Source organism: Xiphophorus couchianus, chromosome 9, assembly GCF_001444195.1.
Source record: "Xiphophorus couchianus chromosome 9, X_couchianus-1.0, whole genome shotgun sequence".
NCBI classification, from domain to species: Eukaryota; Metazoa; Chordata; class Actinopteri; order Cyprinodontiformes; family Poeciliidae; genus Xiphophorus; species Xiphophorus couchianus.
In genome coordinates, this window is record NC_040236.1 from 12,255,731 (window position 1) to 12,277,424 (window position 21,694).

The 21,694-nt window shown below is 38.5% G+C and overlaps 1 protein-coding gene across 1 annotated transcript in view; it reads right to left on the minus strand.

The window, feature by feature from the left end:
* The window catches only part of insrb (insulin receptor b), an 81,900-nt gene that overhangs the window by 36,650 nt on the left and 23,556 nt on the right, over positions 1-21,694 (minus strand). The gene's annotated exons all lie outside the window — the stretch shown is intronic.

Sequence of the window (21,694 nt, forward strand, 5' to 3'; positions counted from 1 at the left end):
CAGATATCCGACAGGAAATGAGTTATGTAATAAAAATGGTCAAAAACGGGTGCTGAGATGAAAAACAAGAAAAGAAAGAAAGATTTTTGGAAAATATGGGAGTAAATGACTACACTAGGAATTTATTTATTTAAATTAACCTAAATTAATATCAAATGAACAGTTTTGGACAGTATGGCAAAAAGAAGAACGTGGATTGCAAAATTTTTAAGCCAATTTTTAAATCTCAAATTTTTGTGTACATTAATATTATTATTACAGTTAAAGATGGACACACTGTTCTGCTTTAATTCAAAAAGAAATGAGAGAAATATTTGTGACCATACCAGTCAATGTTTGGGAAAACTGGCAGACAAGAGATTTAGAAAACTAAGCCTGATGTTGGAAGCACAATGTCACAAAAAAACACCAGAATTAACAGTTGTGTATAATGATACAGTGGTGCTGTTTTAGCAATAAGGTAAATTAAGGTTTTTCTGCTGTAGATTCTCTGCAAACATAATCTTCTAAGAATTGAAAGGCTATGCCGAAATTGAAAGAATTAAATGCTATATTTTTATTCCAACAAAATGAAATTATTAGAAAACCTGCATTTGGCTACAGCTGCAGCTTTGGCAACAAAGCAAGTTCCACGGTCAAGAGTGAAACCATGAATATTTGTCGCAATAATTAACTGAGTTTGAAAACAAACTGTGTATAACACAAAGAACAAAGACTGCTGCTTTTCCATAGCATATATTCACTCATAAATTAGAATATATTTGAGGCCCACATTTCTGCATTTAACTTTTTGTTCATATGATCTTATATTCTGATATTAAATATTGTGTTTTAGCTGTAAGAGGAAAATGTTGATTGTTAACAAAAGTAAAGCCTTAAAAACATCCATCTGTGCCATTACACTATATAATGTGCTTCACTTTGTGAAAATAAATTAACTGAAATAAGTTAACTTTCAATAATGTTCTAATTCATAGAATGGCTCTGTAGCGCCATGTTTTACAAATCTATCATTGTTCAGTCAGCAACAGATTAATCACATGGTCTATTTAACAACCCAGCAGGAAAACATCTCATATTTATTGCAAATAAATTTTAATGAAGAAAAAGCGTTTTGCTGGCATTATATTGTCAGGATGTAGTGTGTCTGACATCTCTGCAGCTTTACAGTGGTTTCCTTTTCAGACACTGAATAAAACTGAAAGCAGAGGAAACAAGAAAATGACAGAATAATAGGATAAGAGCTCATAAAGACACGAGACGGCTGTTCCTCTGCTGTGTCTCTGCAGAGCGGCCAGCCGTGCCGTGCAGTGGGGCACAGGGCGTGCGGCCTGGGCGGGACGGCTGCAGTGCAGATGCTAGCTGTCCTATTTCATATTCAAAGCGCCACACAGAGCACAGCTACAGTACACAGGCAGACACACACACATACTGGAGTGTAGACACACATGGTCAAAGAGCGACAATACAGAAGAAAGGGAAGTAATCGGAAGGTCAGAGCAGAAGAGCTCAGAATAAGCCAACAGAAATCTTTAAGGTCATTTTGTCCACAAAGCTTCTTCTACAGTAGATTTGTAAACCCAGGAACAACTATTTCTGAGTACAATAGGTTCCCTTCAAGTAAAATTTTGAGATTTTCACAAAATACATAGTTTCAACTTGATGTGATGAGTGTTAGTCATCAGCTAAATATGTTAGATTCTGAATTGTCAGTCAAATGGTAGTGGGAAATTTATGAAAAACTGAGTGATTACTTCATATTTTGAGTGGTTCACTTACCAGCTTCTATTTTCCATCAGTTGAAATGTGAGACATTTGTGGAAAACATGAGAGCTTAAAGGTCTACAGACTTAAACAGAGCAAAATGTTCAGATTTCACTTAAAAAGTAAGCTTTGCGAACAAAATATTTGCTCTCTAAAAACCAGTTTGATTGGGATGAAATGGAATACACAGCATCAGACAGGCACGTGTCTTGTCAAAAGGACTTCATTTCAAATCAAATTATAATCCGAGCCCATTTGACAGGCAGCGGCATGAATCCATCAATCAGCCCACCACCTCATTTTTGGAACTGGAGTTATTTCTGGAAACCTCTGGTACCCCCAGAAAATACAGGAAGAAAAATACAAGAATAAAGTACGGAGGGACAGAAACATCACCTTACACATGGAGACAGGGATCATTGTTCTGTATTTACCACAACTGGTATCTCAGACGGTTAAGATGATGGCTCAGCATCCGAGTACGAATGCAGCCCTCAAACACGCCCCTGTTGTAATGCTAATGCAGCGCGCGCTGCTCTAAAACCTCCCCTAATTAAAATCTTAGTTCCAATAACCAGCAGACTAAAGAGATTTGCCGTAAGCACTCACTATTAGCCGCCGAGCGCAGAATAAGAGATTATGCCAGTGTGGGGATATGTGTGCCAGCTGTAAGCGTACAGAGATGAGATGAGGTAGACTTTTGCAAGAGATTTTATGTGTCTATGTAAAATCGACGGTCGTATATGTATTTTGCAGTCATGATGGGAAGGGAGGAAGCGGGCTGAGGGCTGATGCGGCACGTGACAGTCAATCAAACGCAATGATACACAGGCAAAGAATTGAGCAGTGCATGGAACGAGGAGGGGAGCCGCAGGCGTGAGGGGTGAAGAAATGCAAAAAAAGCGCTGAAAAGGAGAAGCAGAAAGGAACCGTTGGTGCAAGGGGCGATGCACAAAGGATGAAACGGGAGTAGACGGTGCAGGCACATGGTCACCACGAGGAAAACAATTAGCCTGAATGTCCAGGTTAGCCCCTAAAAAACATCAAATTCTGAAGTTTATTGTATGAAATAAACATTTAGATCACTTATTTCCCAGAAAAATGCTTCAATAAGGCTCATTTCCTCTCCTCTGTCTGTCTTAGTTTCACACATGAAGCAGATTATCCTCAGCAACTCTGATCTCTCGCCTCCATCACAAGGAAAGTACACTAAATTAACACCAATTTTGCTGCTCACACCCTCTCTCTCCATCCCTGTTGAACATAAACATGTTGATTTTAAACTCACAGAATCGCATGCGCAGGTTTGAAATGAGTAACTGTAATAATTTAGCAGGAATCTCTCCGCACAGAAGCTTCTTGCTCCTTTTCCTTCCGCTGTGTGTTTTCTGTCTGCAACGCTGCAAAGTGTGAGACGGCGAGTAACAGGGAGGAGCTGCCATTTCGCTGGAAAGGCCCTAAGGATGGGAAAAAAAGAAAAAGATCGAGCTTGTGCACATGAACAGCCTTCCCTGTTTTGTTCTTCGTTAGATTTCCACTGAATGACGCAGAAATTACAATTTTCCCAGTTGATTCAAATTTCCAGCTCAGACGTAAGACTCACAGCATGTTTGTGTTTGTCTATGATACAAAATTTATTTTACAGTAGTTCATAAACATTCATATTGTAGATCCATCAGTACCCCAGTGTGCCTCAGAAATATGCAAAAGGAATTACTTTTTTCTGTGGCAAAAGCATAATCTAAGTTAATTTAGCTGTACTCATTGGCTGTACTTGGGGAAAAAAGTTTAAATTGTGAGTTAACAATGTGAATCTCCCTCTGCCAGGAGAATGGCTCCTCTAAAGTGACTCCTCACACTTTTTGTGAACACCAATGGAAAAATTTGTAGTAGCAATGTTGTGTCCTCTAATCAGGTTCCTACACATTTGTCTTCTTAAAAGTGAATTCAAAGTGAATTTATGGCAGATGTCTCCACAGCAGTGAGGCTTTAAACAATGATCCAGTGATTGGATAGCTGGAAGGACGGACAAATACAGACAAACTTCTAGTTTAGATACGGATTTAAATCTGTAAATCCAAACAGTATTTCATAATTTGGGAAACCTACGGAGCCAAAATTCTACAATGTATTTAACTGTATTTTTACTGAAAATTGAGATTTTTTTGGACACATTTTTTTTTACTACTTTTTAATGATCTAACCACACTCTACGAGTTTTAGCTGTGAAAGATATTCCATGAGAATTAAACTAACTGGTCAAAACATAATGAATATGTGGAGCCTGAAGGCCTGACACTTTAAATACACAGTCATATTCTACCAAATGCTGCATCCAAGTCGTCTCTTGCAATAGCATTATTGCACACGATATTACGAAGATGATTGTCTTTCAATAAATTGTGCCGCTCTAGAAAGTACATTGTGTTTGTTTTCAAGGTAAAGCTTCTCAATTGACCAGAACATTGTGCAACTTTAAAACGCCCTTGCCTGAAGAAAAAGAAAGTGAGCAAAAATTAGCATAATCACTTTACCAAACTGTTCCTCATACAAACCCATTAACATTAGTACATAAAGGAAGTTAATGAAAAATATCTGACAAATCAACGCCCCAAATTCTGCACTAATGGCCAAGCAACCAGGTGTTCATTCGAAACACTCTAAGCTAGTAAGCTCTTTGTTGCATGGAAAACAACTTAAAATGGTTTGTGCTCAAGTCAACAATTTAGAAGATTTCAGTGAAGACGTCTTGCTTTTCAGATTTTGTCTCTTTTGTTGACAAACATCAATCAGAGGACCCACGATGTAAGCAGAACTGGATATTTCTAGAGAAAACTGTGTGGATGCACAGCTGGGCTTGACTGCATATTCCAAAAACCAACCAGTTCTTCTGGGATAAATTCAACGACATGTACTTGGAAAAAATAAAACATCATTTCATCTTTTGGAAGGCAACATGATGCTGTCAGCTTCCTTTAACTTATGTGTAAGACTGGATTTTTTTTTTGTAAATCTGTAATCAATTTGATTTGTAAATTCCCACAAATTGGCAAGAGCATAAATAAGCTCCGTTAGTTCCCATCAGTGGCATCCAAACCTCACGTTGGACTTCTCCCTGCATCCGAAGCAGCAGGTAAAACAAAGTCGGGGATGCCAACTTACTCTGAAAACATTCACACTGTTACAGCTGCAGGTTTGGCACGAAGTGATCAAAGCAGAGAGGGTAGAAAAGATCCTGGGTTCTCAGCCAAATTCAGCTCAGTGACAGGTTCAGGCACATGGCGTCCCTTTAGGGGCCTGCCTGGAAAACAAACCCAGAGCGAGGGATTTGCACGGCAGGTGACGATTGGAAGAGAGTGGTACACCCACGAATGAGTATCCACCAGTTTCCCATCACTGCATCTCTGTGTCTGAGTCTGTGTGTGTCTGAATAATACATGTTCACCAGAGTGTAGGATAAAAGAATAAGAAATAAGGAGTGCATATACATTAAAAGAGAAAGAAGCGTTCCGGGGACTACAGGAAGAACTGTTTTTTCTTGGGGACACAAGGAGAAAACACCTGTGTCATTTTCTGGAGAAAAGTTCCGTCGGATCCCAACGGTTCCCGATTTTAATCTGCTGATGCAACCAGGACAAAAGACAGCAGGGCATTGAAAATAAAAGCTGATGAACGCGCATTTGTTTCCGTGGAAAGCACGACTTCTGCTCTGTGCATTCCTTGGTGCTTTGTAAGCTCTGTGAATGCTCTGTGAAGCTTACAAAGCACAATTACTCAAATTAATAATGAGAAACACCACTAATAAATACATCCCAACTCAGAAGTTGTAGCACCGCCTCGGTTCTGATCAGGAAGAGCGATAAAGCTGAACTGAGGCTGATTTTCTGATGACTCATTTTCTCTGTTCAGACTGAACTCAGACAGGACGAAACTTATCCGAAAAGGATGATGCCACCTCAAAACAGTCAGAACCAAAGCACAAGACAGTTTACCATGACGTACCTGAAGTAAACTAATCATGCTGCCAGCGCTCTGAATAACATGTTTTGTTTGTAGTCAGGTTGCATAACCTAGTGAAGAAGTGACCTCAGACACATTAAAGTCATCAATCAAGGCAAACTGCAAAACAAAGCTCACTGATACGTAGATTTCAAACACTGAAAGTAATGAAGGCACCAAGGACCCTTGATTGTGATTCTTCAGTTCCCTCCCCTCACCACCAGTCCTACATGCATATTTTAATAAATATCAATTAAAGAAGGAAGATCTAAGTCATCAGTTCTTTAAATTTGTTTGTTGTAATTTTTTTTCTTGTTCTTCATTATATCACTAAAATGTCCATCATGTTATATGATGTTATAACATCAAAAACCTTCTGATACTCTGTCATATTTTTGGTTTGTTTTTCTATCACAACGATTAAAAGATCTCTGCATCGGCTCCACCCTTTGAAACTTTCCAGAGGCAGAAGAAAGTTGTTTTTTTCCTGGTTGTCTATGGCAGTGCTGGTTACTGTCCATCTATTATTCTAAATTATTAAATGAATACATTTTAAATTTTCGGGATGGGAAAAAATTTAACGCATAAGGACTTTATACAGTCGCAGTTTGACAGGTTTAAATACATACACATGGGAAGCAGTTATTCTACAATGACATGGTTTTAAAGAGAAATCAGCTGAAAGTTGCGTCTGCAAGTCAGGGATTGAAATTGTTTACAAAACTCTAATTGAAGCATCTCTTGCATCAATAATGTCTTAACCAGTAACAGCTTGCTGAAGTGCAACTTTCTGCAGGAAAATATTGGGTTCTAGTCTGTGTATCAGAACTGAAGGAACACATGGCTGCAGTACTTTTAGTCAGATTTGAAGGGAGCGTTCAAGAAACACAAGCGAAGAGCCCAGGGCCTCAAAATACTGTATTTAACCCTAAACCTTAAATACAAACAAGCAGAGACCTTTTGCTGCCATGTGGGTAGTTGTGTAGTACAACAGTCTTCTCCAGAGAACAAAATAAGCACGCGTCAACAACTAGGCAAGCCTGATCCTCAGAGGCACTAACTAGAGTTTAAATAGGACTATGATTGTCCATTACCTAGCAGACAGCAGCTTGGCTTAGCGGCTTCACTGAAATCTTCACAACATAAGTTGTGACTTCATGAAATGCTAACAGTAAGAATAAAAGAGCAAACATTCTGATTGAGGTATGTTTAACTTGCCAGCATATCAATTACATTCACTTACTACATTACAGAATCACAAAACATGCATGAACAAATTACTCTGACTTCCTGTTATGGATCATGTTTCTGCCTCTGGCGTCTGAACGTGACACAGCGAAACTCTGTAACAGATGTGCATCTATTTCTCAGAACATTGGCTAGATAGAGGTAAACAGTCCTGTGTGTGTCTAGATAATAAGATTGTGAAACGTAAAATGTGGACTAAATTGAATCACGGTTAAGAAAAAAAAGGAAGAGAGTCTGGGGGTGTTGAATGGAAGGATAGCTAACATGAAGAAGTAAACAGATGCTGCCGATTGAGAAACACAAGCACAATAAGAGTAAATAATGTTACTCTTTGTAAGTGCTTAATTGTTATTACATTAGTTGTGAGCAAAATAAGAATTTATAACATCTAGCAGCACAAATAACCAAAAGATATACATTTGATATCAGTTGAGATAGATGGATGGAAGTTAAAAGGTACTCGTTGCACCCCCAGTGGTGTGGCAACCTCCAAAGAACAGGTGGTGTGCCAACCACCTGTGAAATATGAAGAACTGCCGATGGTCACATTATAGCTAACTAAATTTGCCTGGCATTGGCTCAATATTTTTGGCAGAAGTCTTCAGCCATTCAGCAGATCTTAAAAAGGTAGTTCCTCTGTCTCTATGGTTTAGTGGGTGTTCCAGCACATCGAATCATATCAATCTATGATAATAACTCAATAATTTATTATATTTACCAGCAATTTGCAAATGAAAGAAATATTAGATTATGACATAATTTTGCATATTTGTTTTGACTTTTTGTCCAATATAAAACTTTTGTGAAACTGCTCAAGTTTATCATTCCATCAGAATCTAATACTGGATCATGACTGTCTCTAAACTGAAGCACATCACATCTATGATGAACTATCCTACTCCTTGACTAAAATTAGACAGACACACAGATATTCGTCATCCAAACCCCATCAATCTATTAATCCTCAACACCAATTAGTGAAATTAGCCAGAGGGACATCCTGCTGCTTCTGTGTTCTGCTTGTACTGAAGGAGAAAGACAGGAGAAAGTGATGTTCATTAAGAAGAGTACATCAATCAGCACTTCTGTAGGCTTAAATTTTATGTGGTTGACCACCAAAGGAACTTATGAGGAAACGACTAACCATTTGAGTTTTGTTCCCATTCAGCACCTTTTAGCTAGATTATCTAAGCAAAGTAAATCTTATGAGTTGCACAAAAATCCGTGAGAGACGACAGAGACCCAGAGCAAAATTTCGTGAAAGAGGTGTACAGAGCCTCGTGCCGGAAGAAAAACAGCGAGTGACTGAGGGTCACTGCGCGTAACAGAAACCCTGTGAATTCTAGACACTAACAGGTACCATAGAATTGCACAAAAATCTGTGAGTGACGACGGAGTCCCCGCAAGAAATTCTGTGAAAGAGGTGTCTGGAGCCTCGTGCTGGAAACCCGTTGAAAGGCTGTTTGCATCGTTTTAAATTGCGTGATTGTGAGCGTGAGTGGGACTGTATGTTCCATATAACACAGTAGGAGTGTAACCAGTAAACCTTTTATGGATGCAAAAGCAAGAACCCCCCACTTGATGACTTTGTGTTTCTGTGTTTGATATGATGTAAAGCACTTTGAAAGGCATTGCTGCTGAAATGTGCTATACAAATAAAATTTTATTGATTGATTGATTGAAACCCACCAAGAAGAGTTTTCCTTGTCATATTCTTAAGGCAATCTCATGATGAGGAAACAGTAGCTCCATAATGGTTTGCGTTGTGGGTTAGATGGCGGGAAGTCTTGCTCAGTCTCTAATGTCCGCCTCTCCTCCCTCATGATTGATTGAATTGCACTGGTTTACATGCCTGCTGTCCACACGCAAGAAATACTGTCACTCCAGCTGATCTCATTAGCTTTAATTCAGATTTGGACTCATCACTTGTTGCCACAGTGCACACAGAATAATCTAAAAGAGGAAAACTGACAGCATCTGATGGCAAGATCCTCAGGGTAAAAGCCCCACTATCCACTGTGTTAACGTCACACACGAGGCCAGATGACCTATTGGTGTTCAACCTGTAAACACACACACAAAACAGGTGCACTGAAAGCGTCATCTGTGTCTTATGAGTGCATGTTCTGGAGTGCAGCAGATCCAGCCAAGTTATGGACAGAAGTACAGAGCGAGACATTATTTTAGGTGCAACAATGCCATCATAAGACCTGGAGCAGCAGGCCCTGTGGGAATGAAGCCAACAGCCAAGGCATACCAAACATGCACAGGGTTAGACGTCATTCTGCCTGGTGATACATAACCAAACACATGCAATCGTAAGAGATTAACTCACTAGATCAGACTCTATTTTAAGGACATTTTATAGGTACAAATCAATGTCATTTTTAACATTAGCTTTTACCCTAAACTGCTAACAATACACAATACCAAAATATTTGGTCTCCTATGTCAAATAGCAACTTGCTTAATAGCAATCTTCATTCCACCTAATAATGGAAAGCTTAAAAGGGCTTAAAAGCATATTACACTTTCTATAATTATCAATGAACTAAGAGATGATATTCACCACAGTTAATCCTTATTTAAACACCATATTCCAATTTATTGGATTTTTTATTATGCACAACATAAACGTCTTTCCATATGCTTTATGAATGTTAGTGTTTGTAAAAAGAAATCACCTGGTCTGAGGTGATATTAATAATTGGTGGGAAACCTGTAGAGGCGCTGCAGCTATAAGCAGCTCTATGACTGACACTGTAACGCAGCTTTCAAAAATGTTAATACGGCACCCCGATGTCAATGCAAAGTATGTATTTCGTACGTTGCAGGAAAAAAAAGTATGAAAAAAACATGTGCAGGTACCTTGACGACACAGGATCCTTGTCACTGTCTTAGAAGTTGGTCATTACTGACCCAACATTACTATAATATTCCTCTCATCAGTGCAGTCATTTTGCAGCCTATTTATAGCCAATAACTCTTGCAAAAGAAGAACTTTCTTCACTTTATGTTCTAAATAATCGTTCATAACAAAAATGGCTCGAGTATAATGAGATTCATTTTGAGATGTCCCTCTGAACTTTTATTTCAGCTCTTAATTTGATTTCACATTTTATCTTGAGATGTTTTCAAGTTTACATTTCAGTACTTTAAGCACTTTTCCAGTAAATTGCATGTCTTGTAATTCTGCTTCAAATAAAGAACTTTATATTTATTTTTTAAAATAGATTAGAACTCTGCAAAATAAAAGTTTCAATCCTTCATAGGTTAGATTATCCCAAAACTAGGTCCTACATTAATAATGGACAAAATTTATGCATGAAAAAAATGTCTACCTTTCAAAGAAAAACTCACCGATACAAAAAAGCTTTCAATTGATGATTTCATATATTAACTCACAGCTTTTGAGCTTAACCAGGCCCTTTAGGAAAAGTATTTTCCCTTTTTAAATTATACCACTGCTTGAATCAGCTTTGTTAGTTTATTCAGGTTCTCTTTGTCTGATATTAAAAATACAGTACAGACCAAATGTTTGGACACACCTTCTAATTCAATGGGTTTTCTTTATTTTCATGACTATTCATAAGGCAAGAAATCCCACTTATTAACCTGACAGGGCACACCTATGAAGTGAAAACCATTTCAGGTGACTACCTCTTGAAGCTCATCAAGAAAATGCAGAGTGTGTGCAAAGCAGTAATCACAGCAAAAGGTTGCTACTTTGAAGAAACTAGAATATAAGGGGTATTTTCAGTTGTTTTACACTTTTTTGTTTAGTGCATATTTCCACATGTGTTATTCATAGTTTTGATGCCTTCAGTGTGAATCTACAATGTCAATAGTCATGAAAATAAAGGAAACTCATTGAATTAAAAGGTGTGTCCAAAGTTTTGGTCTGTACTGTACCTTAATGATCTAAAGCATATTTTAACATTTTTACAACTATTTTTTATAGAGTTATGTTCCACACTGTGCAAAACAGTTTCTCTTTAATTTGTGATGTAGTGGTTAAAATATACCCAAAAACTTCAAAACAACCTCAAGGTTTGACATTAATTAGTAGTAGGTGAGCAGCATCCACATTTAGAAACTACAGAAAACATGGCCTGTCACGGACATATGATCCTAAACTCATGCTGCTGCCAACAACATGAAGTGTGGACAAACATTTTATGACCAATCACATGAAGAGCAACTGTGATCTGCTCCAATCACAGGCGCACACACTGTCATAGTGGCCATCTTTGGTAACTGGAGCCAGGACCGTCAAGTTTGGTCTATCATTTTGAGGCCCAGAAATTCCTGCATGTCTGCATACCACAGCATGCAAAGAGGGGGGAGGAAGAGAAGGAGAGCAGGAGAGCACAAAGGAAAAAAACAGAGAGGAGAAGCGAAGAAAGGGAAAAAGGGAGGACCTTTCACATGAGGAGGAGCATCAGGAGCAGAGAGAAAAAGAGAAACACTCAAAACCATTTTTTCTCCTTTTCATTATTTTGTTTTAGTGATGACTGAATGCTTTCTAGGCTTTTCATCGTATTACCAGAAATCCTAACTATGTTGGTGAAACCATTGACTGGAAATGCAAAAAAACATCTTACATCTTCAGATGACCTTCTCACTGAGCTTTTAACTTTGGTAACAGGGTTTTAACATTTATTCAATAGCAACAACATTTCTATATGACATGTACACATATTACCTTTCTGTCTTCCAGGGGGACAGTGCAAATGGCTGCTGAATGACTTTATAGGTTAAACACTGTTACAGGATCGCTTTTCTCCATAGGACCATGGTCGCAACAGAATAAAACAGATGTAGCGACAAGGTCAGGAAAGTACCTTTCAGGATCCAACATGGAAGAGTGAGAAAACAGACTCTATCCTTTAACATTTTTCTCTATTTTACTACATAAACCAAACCTCATACCTTTACATCCTTCTTTATCTGAGCGTAACATCAACTCTCTCTTTTTTTCTTCTTTCATTTCCAGGAGAACATTTCTTATCGGATTTCTCTTTCCAGAGATCTAAAAGGTTCATGCCAAGAAAAAAAAAGCTCCAGAGAAACGGTACAAGTCTCAACAGAAACGCAACAGGTTGGAGGAAAGTACCGTTTTTTTGCAAACTGAAACTATGCTAGTCTGTTTACATGTGGCAACAGCTTTATAGTCCGTTTATGAGTCAGTGTATTTATTAACTTCTTTCCGTGAAAAAGTATTTCCCCACTCACAGATTTCCATTACTGATGATTTAATTTATTAAGGAAAAATAACAGACGGGTGAAAAAGTAATTCCTCCCGGACTTAATCTGGTTTGATAATCCTTGCTAGCAACATTTGTTTGCAATAACTGATAAATTGCTTTGGATCCCCTCTTCTTGTTTTATTTCAGCCACATCTGAAGGTTTTCAAGTATAAACAACTTATTCAAGGTCATGCCACAGCATCTCAACTGGATATGGGTCCAGATTTCAACTATGCTACTTTGATATAAAGCATTTCAAAAGACCTCATGACTCAATTAGGGGGTTGATTACTTTCCCACTTGGATAACTTTTTCCATTATTTACTCTGGTTATCTTTGACGAGTTTCTAAAGTGCATTTATGTATTTATGTCCTAAACTCTTTTATATCTCCTCTTATCCTCTACTGGCTTGCCTCTAACCTGAACTGGATGTTTTTCCTACCCCAGGTTCATAGTCACCCAAAATTGTTTCCTAGCATCTGGCTTACCTGATGTCAGGTGTCACAAATATGATCCTAGTTAGTAAAATGGTTCTCTATACTGAGCCTTTGCTGCCTTCAGCTGGAGCTTTGTGGTAACTCCTTCTCAACCACCATCAGAGATCCGTCTTACTGAAAATTATGCTCTTTTCCCAGAAACACAACATATTCTCAGTAAGCCACGATTCCATGGAAGATACCAAAGATATTTTTGGCCTTAGGGAGACTTGTTAAATATTTCGGGGGAGGAAAAAAGTTGTTTCTTGAAAGTCAAGGACCTAATATTCAGAGAAGTGAATTGGTCTGGGTGAAACTACTTGGAAATACAAGGCTACTGGAAGCAGGTAGAACTACAAGGTCATAAAACAATGAATGACTTCAGGCGAGCATAATCAGAGGACAAAATTAATTTCTGTAATCATTTTTGAGGGAAAACCATTTTTTAAAACAGTAAGAGTGAAAAGGGTCAAGAAGTTCCCAACCAGAACTACCTCAAGTACTTTCTAAACCTGAGGGAAACGATGCTTTCCAAAGGAGGACATGTAGGTCCTTCAGCTGATTTACCGTAGCGCCACAAACCCATAAAATTCCCAAGATTTTATGGATCACAACTTTCATTTTTTCTAAATACTTAACAGCAGCTGTGGTGACAAGCAACATTAAGCTGCTAACACGTGCTTTTGAGGTTACATACGCATGACCATGAACAGATCTCCACTGAAGCAGCAGCTTTACAGCGAGTTAATGACACGCATTACATTCACTTTACATAATACATCCATGCAGATGTTCTGGGCATGGGCATCAACTATGAATCTAAGGGTACGATCGACTTTTTTAGAGTGAAATTTCCTCAGCTCACTTAAAATATATTTTAAATTCAATACAAAATGTCCTCTCCACCATCTACAATCTTGACCCACTTTGGGTTTTCTGGCAGACGCAACCAGATTTTTATTTTAAATGTCTTGGAATTTTAAAACATTCAAGATGCAACACAGTCTAACCAGAGAAAAGGAAAAAAAATCCTCAACATCACAGATTTGCCACCTTACTCACTAGTGGGCATGAGCTGCTTCTCCAATTATTAATTTTTTTTTTTTTTTGCTTCAATGCAAACCCACCTGGAGCACATGGTTCCAGTTAAAGTCTCTGTACTTTTTAGGCAAAGACCACATGTTTCTTTCTGATGGGTGGACAAAAAAGGTTTTATTTTACCTGTAATAATCCCCAACCAACCAGCTGACATAATAACCATGTACTGGTTATTATGGAGATTTTATGACCCCAAGACGCCTGATTCCTTTGGCCCAAGTTATTTTTCCCCACCGTGATTGTTTTGCCTAATACATCTTTTGGCAAAACCACTTTTGACAAAAAAGTTGTTATGAAATAGCATGTCCTCTTGTCTTTCCCATGTTAAAGGGAAACAATAAAAATGTGCCACTTAGTATTGCATGAACATCCCAGTAAAACAGGAAGTAATAAATTACAAATGCAATATTCATAGGCAAAAAAAAATAATAATAATTATGTAGCACTAATTCTAGTTCTGAATGTGAGAATGCAAGATCTGTCCTTGGAATCTCAAATGTTTGAGATTGGTTAGTTTTGTCCATCGTGTCCTTAATCTACCATTTTTTGGATTGTAAAAAGCATGACTGAGTCTTTAGAAATGGTCTTAGGGAAGTATTTATACCTTTTGAATTTGTTCAGAAGAGACGACATTTAGTTCGGCTGCAAACTGCAGTGATGGGAGTCACAGAATTAGTGACCATCTTCACAAAAAAACGCAATAACGTTAGCATCCATGTTAATGTCAGACTGACAGGCAGGTTGTCATCTGATCCACCCAAACACCTGAAAATAATCCCTTGCCCTCAACCCAAGGGAGGGTCTTGTTATTTTCCTCCCTCGTACACAAACATGCTGTTAAATCGTCACTCCTCACCTCTGCTCTGAGCTGGCTGTATTCTCATTTTTGACATACTGGTTCGCAGTTTGGTGGTTTGAATTAGTAATGAACCTCCAAGCTTGGTGTCCCTGCTTAATAGCTTGGGATATCTCCATCTAACGTTTATTTCATTTCGATTTTATTCCTCTCATAAAAATAAGCCTCCAACAAGTTCTCTCTCCCCAGGGCTCAGTCATGGCGCTCAGCAGTGGGAAGTAGTTTAGACAAAGCCAGGAAGTAATGAGGAAGTCCTTACAGAGAGCTCAGGATGTGAAAATAAAGTGCCTGCCAACATGATTTCCAACAAAACTACAGAGAGAAAAACTTTTTATACTGCACACATACAGACGCAGTCAAATTTAGTGAGTAAGGACCTTTAAAACACTACAAAAACATAACCTTTTATTTGAGTAGGCCCATTCTGAATTATTTTAAGAAATATTTTTAAATATTTCAAAACACCCGCAACGCCAGAGTACCGTACATAAAAAGTATAGCACAGCAGCAGTCACATAATGAGATAATAAACAATAAGACAACCTAAAAACCAATCAATCCAGAAGAAAATGAAAAGTTAAATTACTAAAGCAGTTAACTGCAGTTGCAAAAGAGATTTGGCTTCACTTTAGCAAGCGCACACAGTTCCTGTTCAGGTCTTCTAACAGAGATTAGCAACTCTACATGTTTAAGTCTGTGATGCTAATGCAGAAAAATACTTTTCCTGGCATCTATGGAGATTTTCTGATCTCGCCGTCTCCAACGGTGGAGATGTATTTTAACTTTCTTTAACATCCTGCTCACTGCGCATAGTGGCAAGACCGATGTGCCACTATGCACAGTGAGCATAGTGGCACATCGGGGAAACATAAAAGTCACAGATTACCAATTAAAAGTTCCAGGAAACTCTTGAAAATCTGAAGAACATTTACGTTGAAGGAGCCATTAACTTTCTAAAATTTCCTTTTTTTTAATGTCCAACAATACATTTACTTGAATGAAAGGTTGGATTTTCAGCATTTTTTTGGTGATATTACGATTCTGGAACAAAAAAGGATTAGTTTATTTGAAGGGTTTTTACTCATCTTTACCAGGGGTGCCAATATATTTGTCTGCACTTCTACAAGAAGAGTCGAATTTTTACAAATTAAGATCAATTATCTCTCTGGTATTCCAGTAGAAATGTTTAATATTAAAAATAAAAAACTAGGGAGGCTTAAAAATTAGAAAAGCTGGTGACTGTACAAGTAGCTACGCCTCCTGCTAAGAAGATGGAGCAACGTTTTATGTGAATAAACTCTGTGCTTGCTGTGTGTGAATGTCTATCATCCGGCATGTGTGCTTCCTATGGGTGTATGCAAAGCAGGATGTGGGAGAGCAAGCCCATTGATGAAATGTAGGAGAGAGGAGAGATGGTTTCCCAGATCCCCCGGGGCACTCGACTAGCTCCGCCTGCTCAGCTCTGAATCAGGCTCAGTGCATGGGTGCACACTCCCACATGCATACACATAACCAGTGCCAGTTCATCAAAGTTAATTTGGGTTTGTAAACCATGATGCAAGCTGCAGGAGAAAGAAAGCATGAGAGTATGATTAATACCTCTCCCCCTAAAGCTGTCTCTTTGTCTTTTCCCTTCCTCTCATTCAGCTTTTGCCTCCTGCTTTCACCCATAGTCTCGTTGACAATATTCGCGCTGACTGAAACAGCAGTGATTGGGAGCATGTGTGCCGATGTAAGGCGAAGAATCAGGAAAAAGCTCCAGCTATTCGAATTTGACAGCATCAAAGAGGAGCTCACCTGTGTCAATAGCAATAAACGAGAGAACGATGAGAACAAAATGTGTGCAGCTCTTTGTTCTCGACGAGAGAGAGTCTCACATGCGCCGCAATTCACTTTACTGGAGACATGGGATGGAAAAGGAAACTGGTATTTGATTGTTTTCCAGCTAAAGCAAATTAAAAATGTCTTACTTTGGAAAAGAACAACTTTTAACTCTGCAAGGAACAAAAATTGTAATTGATTCCTAATGTTATTAAAAGGAACTTACTTTTGTTGATTAGTGTGGTTTTGCGAAACTAAGTAAGTTGCAAATGAATCCCTAAAATTACATGCATTAAAGCTTGAATGGCCCCAGAGCTGCACTCTAAAATACATTTCAGGTAGTTAGGTAAACTTTAAAAAGGGTCTTCAACAAAAGACACATAATTAAGTCAATAACTTACAGTTTCTTAAAAAGTCAGTGGGCATAAAAATCAAGAAAAACTTTAACTTAAAAACATTTAAGACTTTAAACATTTGATTTTATTAAACAGGAAAATATTAGGTCTGTTGACTTTGTAAGTTTTAGTTTGCTCCATGTGTCTGTCTTTTAAGATTTGTGTTCGAAGTAAATGTATTGTAGAAACAAAAAACTCTTTATGTGGAGGCTTGTTTGCTGCATTAGGGCAAAGTTTAGCAAATTAAAATGTTTCAAAGATTGTTACCTTGTTGGTCAGATTTCATTAACTGTTTTGGTATCAATTCTGGTTCTTGAGTTAGAGTTGAATGCACATGAATGAATAGGAAATTATTCACAATGTAGATTTAAAATTTCCATTTAAAAACTCATCTGTCATTTTCTGACAGATGAGAAAAGCATCTGTCAAGATAATAAACAATAAAAAAATGCATCAATTTACAGCTCTTCACAATAATCAATCTAAAAAAAATCTTTCTGACATTAATGAACCCCTTCTTAGAAATTGCTGAGCAGCTTTTTGCATGTTTCTGCTGGCGTTTGGATGATACATATTAGTTGAAAAGCCTCTTTGCCATCATCCTAATCGTTAGCTTGTTCCCAACTTTCTCTATCGGAGTCAAGTCAGTGCTCTAGCAAGGCCACTTCAACGGGTTAATATTACTTCCAGTCAGAAGAAATGTGTTGGTAAAATGTAAATATTACTTTGAACCTAAATCTGCCAGGGTGTGAATTATGTGTTGCTTAACTGTAGGCGTGGGCCTCTGAGATTCTTGGAGTATGAAAACGTTCTGGGAGAACACCACAGCGTCACCATGTTAATGCAAAACTAAGAAATGAACAGCTGAATTAGTGTTTCTTAGTGAGGAGAAGGCTACAAGCAGCTCTGCTCAGCAGCAGGTAAGGGAGGGACCAGGGTTGTGCTACTTAGAATACTCATAAAAACAAATATATAGTTTACAAGAACTTTTTATATTAACCAGTATGAACTCAGCACTCCGTAGTAATAGGGTAACTCTGAGTCCTTTTACAAATAAACCACCTAGCAAGCCAATTTGTTGAAGTTCACTTAACTAAATGGTTATTTCAGATTAACAACCTCTTTAAAACACCTACTTAGCGCTCAGTGGAAACAACTGTGGAGACTAAACCAAGAGAAGGTTTAGGGAAAGACATGAAGAGGAGTGAATGTGAGGACGACCAATCAGAAACACTTCTAAAGCCCAATTAAGAAGCGGGGCCAGGCAAGTGTTTGTTTGTTTGTGGGCGACGGGCAACAGGATGCCTCACTGGGCACCACCATCCTGAAAACAATCCTTTTCTTTCTTTCTTTCACTCCTCCGTCGCCTCTAACTTGGCCGATCACCACACTGGCAAAAGGCTTGTGTGAGTGAGTGTTTTTTCTGTGTGTACCTGGGATCCGCACTTGAAATGCCCCGCCATGTTTGTTTTGCACTGTTTATTTTTGCTAAGCCCGACCCTCGCCATCCCCTCCGGGCCTGCTCGTCTTATCCTCACCGAGGGGTTCGGGGGTTGATAGCATGAGAAATCAAACACTGATGGAAATGTCACCAATGAAAGTTTCCACCAATGAAGCTCGTAGATCCCAGCTGAGACAACACGAGAAACGTGTTGCACGTGATGCCCTACATAAACCTTAATCGTTTCATAAGAGATGAAAAAAAAATTTTTTTTGGGAGCAAAACTTGAAATCCCAGGGTCAAGATTTCACCTTCACATCTTCAGAGTGTTTCTTTCCCGGGCTGTGTTGGAGAGATTTGTTGTGTTACTGTTGCTGGGACACAACCCTGGCAATAGACCTACACAAATAATAGCACAAAGTTAGCGACCAGTGCTGCTGGGTGTCTTTAATGGCCTTCATTTCTGAACAAACTGGACATGAGGAATATTGGGATCATTTAAAAGCAGGCACCACTATTTAAGAAATGCTCAATTTTCTTTTCTAATGCAGACTTGCTGACATTCACTTCTCTCCATGCTTTGGTATTCATACCTTTTGATTTTTCTGCTATTTTGATTTTTTTTAAATTTGATAAAATCTGCCCCCTCCCCCCTACCCCACTCCCTATGATTTCACCTCTTCAAGGCCCCCCCCCACATGCCTGGTGTGCTCTGCTATGTCAGGATTTCAGGTGTTATGCAATTGTGTTTATTTGGTGATGGAGATAGGCAACACAAGCGAAGCCTGAACTAAAAAAAGAGGTGCTTTAGGGACTTGTTAAGAACTGTGGGTGTGGAAACACTCCCTTTGGTGTGTACCATGGATTTTGTACGTTTGCAGAGGGTTTATATGAAGAAAACGCTTGACAACAAGCTGAAAGATAAACTCCAACCAGCACTGGGCTGTTGTGGCATCGTAACCCTCTTTAAGTTTTAAGGCACAACAACCCATTATGATATCACTTTGTTTCATGAGTCATTTTACAAAAAATTAGGTCAAAACACACAACACTTTACCGTAATGAGCTCCTTTAAAATAAATGGCTTCCCCTTCTTTTTGAATAATTAATTTGTAGGTTTGCTGCTGTAGGACAGATGGCAGGAAGGACAAGCGGACATATGGATGAATGGATTGACAGGAGGACAGACAAAAGGACTGATGAATTGAAAGATGGACAGATGGACAAATGGATGTATAGATGGATGGACAAACAGAATGAGTAAATGAATGATGATGAATGAACTCTTAGCCGTAAACGAGGAATAACAACTAGCTCTCAGACAATTGCCGTTTTCTCTGCTGAACATCAGAATAAACATCCATGATTTCTGTTTCTATAGAGCTGTTCACACTTATGGACAACTGTAAGAAATAATTACAATAGCTAGCCCTGGATATTAGTTGTTCTGTTCATTTTATTTGGAATAGTAAGATTTTTAAATCACTACTTTTTAATTTTTCTTCACTTTCTGAAGTTGTTGTCACTCATTTTAAAGACAAAGTAAGGACTAGAAATTTATCTTATTCTGTCCTTTCAAATATAAACTACAATCTTGAATTAAAAGGAGGTGTCCTTACTTTTCCCCATGACCGTATGACCCATTAAACGTCTTTAGAGTCCATGTTGACAGAGTCACATGGACCTTCCACTGAGGCCTGCTCACTACAGCTGGCTGCTGCCCAATTTAAATTCACCTCTGGTCGAGAGGATCACAGAGCGCTGTCTGATGACGCATGAAGTCGTGTTTGGATCTGCAACAATCTGAGAGTACCATGAGCGACTGCGTCGGCCTCAGAGAGAGTACGAGCAGTTCATTAGTTATCTCCCCTCTGCCAATTTTGCCTTCAGGATTGGAAGTAGACACCTTGTGTGCTGGAAAACAGCTACAGCACGCAATAAAGCACGTAGGCAAAGGCAATGTGAACTGTAGCCTGAAAAGCTTTTGTCTTCCACATTATGTGTATGTTTATGTATTCTTGAGTTGTGCAAGCTGAGTACTGGCTCCTGTGTGACTCCGAAAGCAGCAGAAAGGGACTTTTTGTTTGCTCTCATTCAGTATTTTTGTCTTTGTATAATCCTTCCATTTTTGCAATCTCCTACTATTTTATTTAGAAACTTCCCTAAATGAAAAGACACTTATCAAGTACTTCTTTTTAAACTTAACATAAAATTGCAACATACAATACAAAAGTTTAAAACTAACCTTTATTTCTTTATGTGGTGCGTTTAAAGAGATTTCATGTCGGTATCTGAAGTTGTCAAATTGATTCTTTGCTTAATTATTTTTAGCTGCAACACTCGTTTAGTGCCTGAACTTTACTATGTTATGACAAAATAATTCATCTCTATACTCTAGATTGCTGATGAGTTACAGCCTTATTGTATAAACACACACACGCGCGCGCAGGCCGACACACATACACCCAAACAAAGGAGTGCATTTACACACATTGGTACAGTGGTTTTCCTGTATAGAAGGAGCAGAGTAGGATCAGAGGAGTACATGCCCCCGCCTCCTCCGGCTTTCACCTAACATAAGTGGAACCTTGTAAAAACACAAAAACACCACAGTTTCCACTCGCATATAAACTTTAATGCTGCGTCTAATATTTCTTCCCCATGCACCCACATCTGAGTGCATGAAAGTTTGTAAACTGTGACAGAACCTAAAAAATAAAATAAAAAAGTAAATTAAACATCCTATAGTTTCCTCTATTGGACTGATGGAGTACGGCTACAAAGCTGCAACAAAATAATCAAAACCTACAAAGAAATCCTACCTGGTGATGTATTAACAGGAGCTTAAATAAGCTGTACATTTCCCTTTTTTAAATGTAAAACAAACAACTTTTTGTTTTTTGTTGTTTTTTTAAACAGATGAAAGTGTAGCCGTCTCTCTCCTACAGGCCCATATTTATACATACAGCAGGAATAACTCGCACACTCCCCTCGCTGCAGTGCAGGCAGCATTGCGTCATGGTCTAGAAACGGCTCCTGCTCTGGCACTCGGCTCTAAGCTTGACGGTGTAACTATGGCATTATGCAGCGTGCTGCATTATATCTGCTCCAACGGGCCTGTCCCAAGCAAAGGAGGCTCGCAAACATGGCCTCTGACGCACTGCATGCAGCCGCTTCTGTTTATCAGCCAACTATCATCTCTTTTTCTGTTAATGTCCGAATAGGTCCAGGAGTCAAACTGTATTATTATACTTGGATCATGTTGGGAATAACTCATTGGATAGTTTTTATCTTGGGTTCAAAGTATATTCAAGAGTTGCTGAGTCTGATATTTAAGATCTATTTT